The sequence below is a fragment of the Lipotes vexillifer genome, unplaced genomic scaffold, assembly GCF_000442215.2.
Source record: "Lipotes vexillifer unplaced genomic scaffold, Lipotes_vexillifer_v1.1 scaffold182, whole genome shotgun sequence".
NCBI lineage: Eukaryota > Metazoa > Chordata > Mammalia > Artiodactyla > Lipotidae > Lipotes > Lipotes vexillifer.
Genome location: NW_006798798.1, coordinates 3,347,181 through 3,356,746, shown reverse-complemented (window position 1 = coordinate 3,356,746; position 9,566 = coordinate 3,347,181). Strand labels below are relative to the sequence as shown.

General features: G+C 40.1%; 1 non-coding gene across 1 annotated transcript; it reads right to left on the bottom strand.

Annotated features, from left to right (window-relative positions):
* Nucleotides 1–455: 455 nt before the first annotated feature.
* On the bottom strand, nt 456–527 carry TRNAE-UUC (transfer RNA glutamic acid (anticodon UUC)). The gene has a single exon. It is a non-coding gene; the product is annotated as a tRNA-Glu (tRNA).
* Nucleotides 528–9,566: the final 9,039 nt, after the last annotated feature.

Genomic DNA, 9,566 nt, shown 5'->3' with positions numbered 1-9,566 from the left:
ATGGGGGTGGAGAAGGCAGATACACACTTTAACAAGAATTAGATCACACAACTAAAGAAACATCTTTTTGGGACTTCCCTCATGGTCCAGTGGTAAAGAATCCACCTTACAATGCAGGGGATGCAGGTTTGATCCCTGGTCGGGGAACTAAGCTCCCACATGCTGTGGGGCAACTAGAGTGCCCGTGCGCCACAACTACAGAGCCCATGTGCCCTGGAGCCTGTACACCACAACTGGAGGAGAGAAAACACGCACGCCACAACGAGAGAGAAACCCGTGCACCACAATGAAAGATCCCGCATACCTCAACGAAAATCCCACATTGCTGCAACTAAGACCTGACGCAGCCAAAAATAAATTTAAAAAAAGTAAATAAATCTTTAAAAAAAAAAGGAAACATCTTTTTTTTTTCTTTTTCTTTTTTTGGCTGTGTCAAGCGGCTTACAAGACCTTAGTTCCCTGACCAGGGATTGAACCCGGGCCCTGGCAGTGAAATCGCCAAGTCCTAACCACTGGACTACCAGGGAATTCCCTGAAGAAACATTTATTTAAAACTTCTCCTGGGCTTCTCTGGTGGCGCAGTGGTTGAGAGTCCGCCTGCTGATGCAGGGGACATGGGTTCGTGCCCCGATCTGGGAAGATCCCACATGCCGCGGAGCGGCTGGGCCTGTGAGCCATGGCCGCTGAGCCTGTGCATCCGGAGCCTGTGCTCCACAACCGCAGAGGCCACAACAGTGAGAGGCCCGCGTACAGCAAAAAAAAAAAAAACTTCTCCAGAGTCTCAAAGAAATTGTCATTAATCTTAATCATAGGGCATGCCTATGAAGCAAGAGGTCAAGCAAAACATCAAAGACAAGAGCATCAAACAACAGAAAGAGAAGGAAAGTGGCTCTTGGAGACTGAGTAGAGGGGAAAGCTTTTAAAAATGAAAACCACCTCAGAAGCACCTTAGAATCAAATCTGTCCTGCTGTCATGGAGATGAGATCCGAGGGAAAACCCATCAAGCGCAAGGCGCAAAGGCAGAGGTGAAACATGATTAGATGCTGGGTATGAAAGCTGACAGTAAAGATGCAGCACACAGTGGGTTTTCCCGAAGAGAACAGAACAAATGTAACAAAACCAAATTTGTAGATAAAACAGAAAGATCACGGTAATTTGTACACTAAAGGGATTCTCTTACTATAACAAGCCAAATCAGTATAAAGTCATCAGGACCAATACAAATCCTATAGGCATCAGGGTAGGATAAAGTCATCTTATCATGGGAAATTTTAGGTTGGCTTCAGACTTTCCTCCAAAACTCAAGGTGCCAAAAGATAATGGAACAATTGTTTGCACAGTGTGGTGAGGGAAAGCCTTTGAACTAAGAACTCGCAAATGCTTCGTAAATTATATGCTTTAGTTGATGGAAGACATATTAAAAGAAGAATCAAAATAAAGAACTTATGAATATGAAGAATGAAGTCTGTGGTGAGCCTTGAATCTAAATAAGCAAAATTATTACGTTAAAATGACTATGGCAATTGTGGCCATAAACCAGGGTTTACTTATTAAAATGTTATTATTTTTGCATTATGCTGCTTATTCAAGAAATGTAGGAGATCGTAGAAATCTCAGCTAGGGCCAGCAGAAGTAATGGAAGCAGAGAGAACTGGAAAGGATCTTTGTCTTTTTCATTTTTTCTACAAGGGGAATGTCTTAGTCTATTTGGGCTGCTATAACAAAATACCACAGACTGAGAAGCTTTTAAACAACAGATATTTATTTCCCACAGTTCTTGAGACTGAAATTCCGAGATCAAAGTGCCAGTGTTGTCAGGTGAAGGCTGTCTTCTGGGTTGCAGACTTCTTGTTGTGTCCTCAAATGAGGGAAGGAACTTGGGAGTAGGATGGGAGAGCCTTAATCCCATTCATGAGGGTTCCACCCTCATGACCTAATCACCTCCCAACGGTCTCATCTACTAATACCATCATCTTTGGGGTTTAGGATTTTAACATATGAACTTAGTGGGGGAAGGAGATGGAACACCTTCATTAACTTTTTATTTTTAAAGCTAATAAACATATTTTGACGTTTTCATACCACTCCCTAATTTTAGATAATCACAAGCTTCAAGAAATTCCTTCTAAATATACATGTGACATGTCTAAATCACTTCTCTATTGGCATACACAGTTATGTACTTGACCTGACTGGTTTTGAGAATTTTACATTGTCTCCTCCTGCTACTGTGCTTATCTCTCTCAACATGTATCTCCTATAGTTTTTCTTCATATATTCCAATGCTATGTTATTTGGTGCATAAAAGCATCAGTTCATCTCCATTGTGGACTGTAACCGTCATCATTGTAAAGTCATCCTCTGACTTATTTAAGGCTTTTTGCCCATGATTTATATATTTGATGATAGTATTGATCCCCATACTTCTGTTGTTTAACATTTACCCTTTCTTTTTTTTTTTTTTTTTAACATCTTTATTGGGGTATAATTGCTTTACAATGGTGTGTTAGTTTCTGCTTTATAACAGAGTGAGTCAGTTATACATATATATATGTTCCCATATCTCTTCCCTCTTTGTCTCCCTCCCTCCCACCCTCCCTATCCCACCCCTCCAGACAGCCACAAAGAACCGAGCCGGTTTCCCTGTGCCATGCGGCTGCTTCCCACTGGCTATCTACCTTACGTTTGTTAGTATATATATGTCCATGTCTCTCTCTCGCCCTAACACACCTCACCCTTCCCCCTCCCCATATCCTCAAGTCCATTCTCTAGTAGATCTGTGTCTTTATTCCTGTCTTACTCGTAGATTCTTCATGACATTTTTTCCCCTTAAATTCCATATATATGTGTTAGCATACGGTATTTGTTTTTCTCTTTCTGACTTACTTCACTCTGTATGACAGACTCTAGGTCTATCCACCTCATTACAAATAGCTCAATTTCGTTTCTTTTTATGGCTGAGTAATATTCCATTGTATATATGTGCCACATCTTCTTTATCCATTCATCCGACGACGGGCACTTAGGTTGTTTCCATCTCCGGGCTATTGTAAATAGAGCTGCAATGAACATTTTGGTACATGACTCTTTCTGAATTCTGGTTTCCTCAGGGTATATACCTAGTAGTGGGATTGCTGGGTCATATGGTAGTTCTATTTGTAGTTTTTTAAGGAACCTCCATACTGTTCTCCATAGTGGCTGAACCAATTCACATTCCCACCAGCAGTGCAAGAGTGTTCCCTTTTCTCCACACCCTCTCCAGCATTTATTGTTTCTAGATTTTTTGATGATGGCCATTCTGACCGGTGGGAGATGATATCTCATTGTAGTTTTGACTTGCATTTCTCTAATGATTAATGATGTTGAGCATTCTTTCATGTGTTTATTGGCAGTCTGTATATCTTCTTTGGAGGAATGTCTATTTTGGTCTTCTACCCATTTTTGGATTGGGTTGTTTGTTTTTTTGTTATTGAGCTGCATGAGCTGCTTGTAAATTTTGGAGATTAATCCTTTGTCAGTTGCTTCATTTGCAAATATTTTCTCCCATTCTGAGGGTTGTCTTTTGGTCTTGTTTATGGTTTCCTTTGCTGTGCAAAAGCTTTGACGTTTCATTAGGTCCCATTTGTTTATTTTTGTTTTTATTTCCATTTCTCTAGGAGGTGGGACAAAAAGGATCTCGCTGTGATTTATGTCATAGACTGTTCTTCCTATGTTTTCCTCTAAGAGTTTCATATTTTCTGGCCTTACATTTAGGTCTTTAATCCATTTGGAGCTTATTTTTGTGTATGGTGTTAGGAAGTGATCTAATCTCATACTTTTATATGTACCTGTCCAGTTTTCCCAGCACCACTTATTGAAGAGGCTGTCCTTTCTCCACTGTACATTCCTGCCACCTTTATCAAAGATAAGGTGACCATATGTGCATGGGTTTATCTCTGGGCTTTCTATCCTGTTCCATTGATCTATCTTTCTGTTTTTGTGCCAGTACCATACTGTCTTGATTACTGTAGCTTTGTAGTATAGTCTGAAGTCAGGGAGCCTGATTCCTCCAGCTCCATTTTTTGTTCTCAAGATTGCTTTGGCTATTCGGGGTCTTTTGTGTTTCCATACAAATTGTGAAATTTTTTGTTCTAGTTCTGTGAAAAATGCCAGTGGTAGTTTGATAGGGATTGCATTGAATCTGTAGATTGCTTTGGGTAGTAGAGTCATTTTCACAATGTTGATTCTTCCAATCCAAGAACATGGTATATCTCTCCATCTATTTGTATCATCTTTAATTTCTTTCATCAGTGTCTTATAATTTCCGGCATACAGGTCTTTTGTTTCCTTAGGTAGGTTTATTCCTAGATATTTTATTCTTTTTGTTGCAATGGTAAATGGGAGTGTTTTCTTGATTTCACTTTCAGATTTTTCATCATTAGTATATAGGAATGCCAGAGATTTCTGTGCATTAATTTTGTATCCTGCTACTTTACCAAATTCATTGATTAGCTCTAGTAGTTTTCTGGTAGCATCTTTAGGATTCTCTATGTATAGTATCATGTCATCTGCAAACAGTGACAGCTTTACTTCTTCTTTTCCGATTTGGATTCCTTTTATTTCCTTTTCTTCTCTGATTGCTGTGGCTAAAACTTCCAAAACTATGTTGAATAAGAGTGGTGAGAGTGGGCAACCTTGTCTTGTTCCTGACCTTAGTGGAAATGCTTTCAGTTTTTCGCCATTGAGGATGATGTTGGCTGTGGGCTTGTCATATACGGCCTTTATTATATTGAGGAAAGTTCCCTCTACACCTACTTTCTGCAGGGTTTTTATCATAAATGGGTGTTGAATTTTGTCAAAAGCTTTCTCTGCATCTATTGAGATGATCATATGGTTTTTCTCCTTCAATTTGTTAATATGGTTAATCACATTGATAGATTTGCGTATATTGAAGAATCCTTGCATTCCTGGAATAAACCCCACTTGATCATGGTGTATGATCCTTTTAATGTGCTGTTGGATTCTGTTTGCTAGTATTTTGTTGAGGATTTTTGCATCTATGTTCATCAGTGATATTGGCCTGTAGTTTTCTTTCTTTGTGACATCCTTGTCTGGTTTTGGTATCAAGGTGATGGTGGCCTCGTAGAATGAGTTTGGGAGTGTTCCTCCCTCTGCTATATTTTGGAAGAGTTTGAGAAGGATAGGTGTTAGCTCTTCTCTAAATGTTTGATAGAATTCGCCTGTGAAGCCATCTGGTCCTGGGCTTTTGTTTGTTGGAAGATTTTTAATCACAGTTTCAATTTCAGTGCTTGTGATTGGTCTGTTCATATTTTCTATTTCTTCCTGATTCAGTCTTGGCAGTTTGTGCATTTCTAAGAATTTGTCCATTTCTTCCAGATTGTCCATTTTATTGGCATAGAGTTGCTTGTAGTAATCCCTCATGATTTTTTTTATTTCTGCAGTGTCAGTTGTTACTTCTCCTTTTTCATTTCTAATTCTATTGATTTGAGTCTTCTCCCTTTTTTTCTTGATGAGTCTGGCTAATGGTTTATCTATTTTGTTTATCTTCTCAAAGAACCAGCTTTTAGTTTTATTGATCTTTGCTATTGTTTCCTTCATTTCTTTTTCATTTATTTCTGATCTGATTTTTATGATTTCTTTCCTTCTGCTAACTCTGGGGTTTTTTTGTTCTTCTTTCTCTAATTGCTTGAGGTGCAAGGTTAGGTTGTTTATTCGAGATGTTTCCTGCTTCTTAAGGTGGGCTTGTATTGCTATAAACTTCCCTCTTAGAACTGCTTTTGCTGCATCCCATAGGTTTTGGGTCGTTGTATCTCCATTGTCATTTGTTTCTAGGTATTTTTTAATTTCCTCTTTGATTTCTTCAGTGATCACTTCGTTATTAAGTAGTGTATTGTTTAGCCTCCATGTGTTTGTATTTTTTACAGCTCTTTTCCTATAATTGATATCTAGTCTCATGGCGTTGTGGTCGGAAAAGATACTTGATACAATTTCAATTTTCTTAAATTTACCAAGGCTTGATTTGTGACCCAAGATATGATCTATCCTGGAGAATGTTCCATGAGCACTTGAGAAAAATGTGTATTCTGTTGTTTTTGGATGGAGTGTCCTATAAATATCAATTAAGTCCATCCTGTTTAATGTATCATTTAAAGCTTGTGTTTCCTTATTTATTTTCATTTTGGATGATCTGTCCATTGGTGAAAGTGGGGTGTTGAAGTCCCCTACTATGAATGTGTTACTGTCGATTTCCCCTTTTATGGCTGCTAGTTTTTGCCTTATGTATTGAGGTGCTCCTATGTTGGGTGCATAAATATTTACAATTGTTATATCTTCTTCTTGGATCGATCCCTTAATCATTATGTAGTGTCCTTCTTTGTCTCTTCTGATAGTCCTTATTTTAAAGTCTATTTTGTCTGATATGAGAATTGCTACTCCAGCTTTCTTTTGGTTTCCATTTGCATGGAATATCTTTTTCCATCCCCTTACTTTCAGTCTGTATGTGTCTCTAGGTCTGAAGTGGGTCTCTTGTAGACAGCATATATATGGGTCTTGTTTTTGTATCCATTCAGCCAATCTGTGTCTTTTGGTGGGAGCATTTAGTCCATTTACATTTAAGGTAATTATCGATATGTATGTTCCTATTCCCATTTTCTAAATTGTTTTGGGTTCGTTATTATAGGACTTTTCCTTCTCTTGTGTTTTTGTCTAGAGAAGTTCCTTTAGCATTTGTTGTAAAGCTGGTTTGGTGGTGCTGAACTCTCTCAGCTTTTGCTTGTCTGTAAAGGTTTTAATTTCTCCATCAAATCTGAATGAGATCCTTGCTGGGTAGAGTAATCTTGGTTGCAGGTTTTTCTCCTTCATCACTTTCAGTATGTCCTGCCACTCCCTTCTGGCTTGTAGAGTTTCTGCTGAGAGATCAGCTGTTAACCTTATGGGGATTCCCTTGTGTGTTATTTGTTGTTTTTCCCTTGCTGCTTTTAATATGCTTTCTTTGTATTTAGTTTTTGACAGTTTGATTAATATGTGTCTTGGCGTATTTCTCCTTGAATTTATCCTGTATGGGACTCTCTGTGCTTCCTGGACTTGATTAACGATTTCCTTTCCCATATTAGGGAAGTTTTCAACTATAATCTCTTCAAATATTTTCTCAGTCCCTTTCTTTTTCTCTTCTTCTTCTGGAACCCCTATAATTCGAATGTTGGTGCGTTTAATGTTGTCCCAGAGGTCTCTGAGACTGTCCTCAGTTCTTTTCATTCTTTTTTCTTTATTCTGCTCTGCAGTAGTTATTTCCACTATTTTATCTTCCAGGTCACTTATCCGTTCTTCTGCCTCATTTATTCTGCTATTGATCCCATCTAGAGTATTTTTCATTTCATTTATTGTGTTGTTCATCATTGTCTGTTTCATCTTTATTTCTTCTAGGTCCTTGTTAACTGCTTCTTGCATTTTGTCCATTCTATTTCCAAGATTTTGGATCATCTTTACTATCATTATTCTGAACTCTTTTTCAGGTAGACTGCCTATTTCCTCTTCATTTGTTAGGTCTGGTGGGTTTTTATCCTGCTCCTTCATCTGCTGTGTGTTTTTCTGTCTTCTCATTTTGCTTATCTTACTGTGATTGGGTTCACCTTTTTGCAGGCTGCAAGTTCGTAGCTCCCGTTGTTTTTGATGTCTGTCTCCAGTGGCTAAGGTTGGTTCAGTGCGTTGTGTAGGCTTCCTGGTGGAGGGGACTAGTGGCTGTGTTGTGGTGTATGAGGCTAGATCTTGTCTCTCTAGTGGGCAGGTCCACGTCTGGTGGTGTGTTTTGGGGTGTCTGTGGACTTATTATGATTTTAGGCAGCCTCTCTGCTAGTGGGTGGGGTTGTGTTCCTGTTTTGCTATATGGTTGGCATAGGTTGTCCAGCACTGTAGCTTGCTGGTCGTTGAGCGAAGCTGGGTGCTGGTGTTGAGATGGAGATCTCTGGGAGATTTTCGCCGTTTGATATTATGTGGGGCTGGGAGGTCTCTTCTTGACGAGTGTTCTGAAGTTGGCTCTCCCACCTCAGAGGCAGAGTCCTGACTCCTGGCTGGAGCAGCAAGAGCCTTTCATCCACTCGGCTCAGAATAAAAGGGAGAGAAAGTAGAGAGAATTAGTATAAGTAGGAGGAAATAGGAAAGAAAGAAAGAAAGAAAGAAAGAGAGGAGGGAAGGAAGGAAGGAGGGAAGGAAGAAAGAAAGAAAGAAGAAAAGAAAGGAAGAAGGCAAGAAGGAAAGAAAGGAGGGAGGGAGGGAGGAGGGAAGGAAGGAAGGAATGAGGGAAGGAAGGAAAAAATACAGAAAGAAAGAAGATACAGTAAAATAAAATAAAGTATAATAAAGTTATTGAATTAAAAAAAAACTTACTGTGTTTGGGGTCTCCTTTTCTTAGGCTGCAGGTTTGTAGTTTCTGTTGTTTTTGGTGTCTGTCCCCAGTGGCTAAGGTTGGTTCAGTGGGTTGTGTAGGCTTCCTGGTGGAGGGGACTAGTGCCTGTGTTCTGGTGTATGAGGCTGGATCTTGTCTTTCTGGTGGGCAGGTCCACGTCTGGTGGTGTGTTTTGGGGTGTCTGTGGACTTCTTATGATTTTAGGCAGCCTCTCTGCTAATGGGTGGGGTTGTGTTCCTGTCTTGCTAGTTGTTTGGCATAGGGTGTCCAGCACTGTAGCTTGCTGGTCGTTGAGTGAAGCTGGGTGCTGGTGTTGAGATGGAGATCTCTGGGAGATTTTCACCATTTGATATTATGTGGAGCTGGGAGGTTTCTTGTTGACCAGTGTCCTGAACTTGGCTCTCCCACCTCAGAGGCACAGCACTGACTCCTGGCTGCAGCACCAAGAGCCTTTCATCCACACGGCTCAGAAGAAAAGGGAGAAAAAGTAGAAAGAAAGAATTAGTAGAATTAGAAAGAAAGAAAGAAGGAAAGAAAGACAGAAAGGAGGGAGGGAGGGAGGAAGGAAGGAAGGAAGGACGGAAGGAAGGAAAAAAAGAAGATAAAGTAAAATATAATAAACTAAGATAAAATATAATAAAGTTATTAAAATAAAAAATAATTATTAAGAAAAAAAATTAAAAAACAAAAAAAACGGACGGATAGAATCCTAGGACAAATGGTGGAAGCAAAGCTATACAGACAAAATCTCACACAGAAGCATACACATACACACTCACAAAAAGAGGAAACGGGGAAAAAAATAATAAATCTTGCTCTCAAACTCCACCTCCTCAATTTGGGATGATTGGTTGTCTATTCATGTATTCCACAGATGCAGGGTACATCAAGTTGATTGTGGAGCTTTAATCCGCTGCCTCTGAGGCTGCTGGGAGAGATTTCCCTTTCTCTTCTTGTTCTCATAGCTCCCGGGGCTCAGCTTTGGATTTGGCCCCGCCTCTGCGTGTAGGTTGCTGGAGGGCGTCTGTTCTTCGCTCAGACAGGGCGGGGTTAAAGGAGCCGCTGATTTGGGGGCTCCGGCTCACTCAGGCCGGGGGGAGGGAGGGGTACGGAGTGCGGGGCGGGCCTGCGGCGGCAGAGGCCGGCGTGACGTTGCACCAGCGT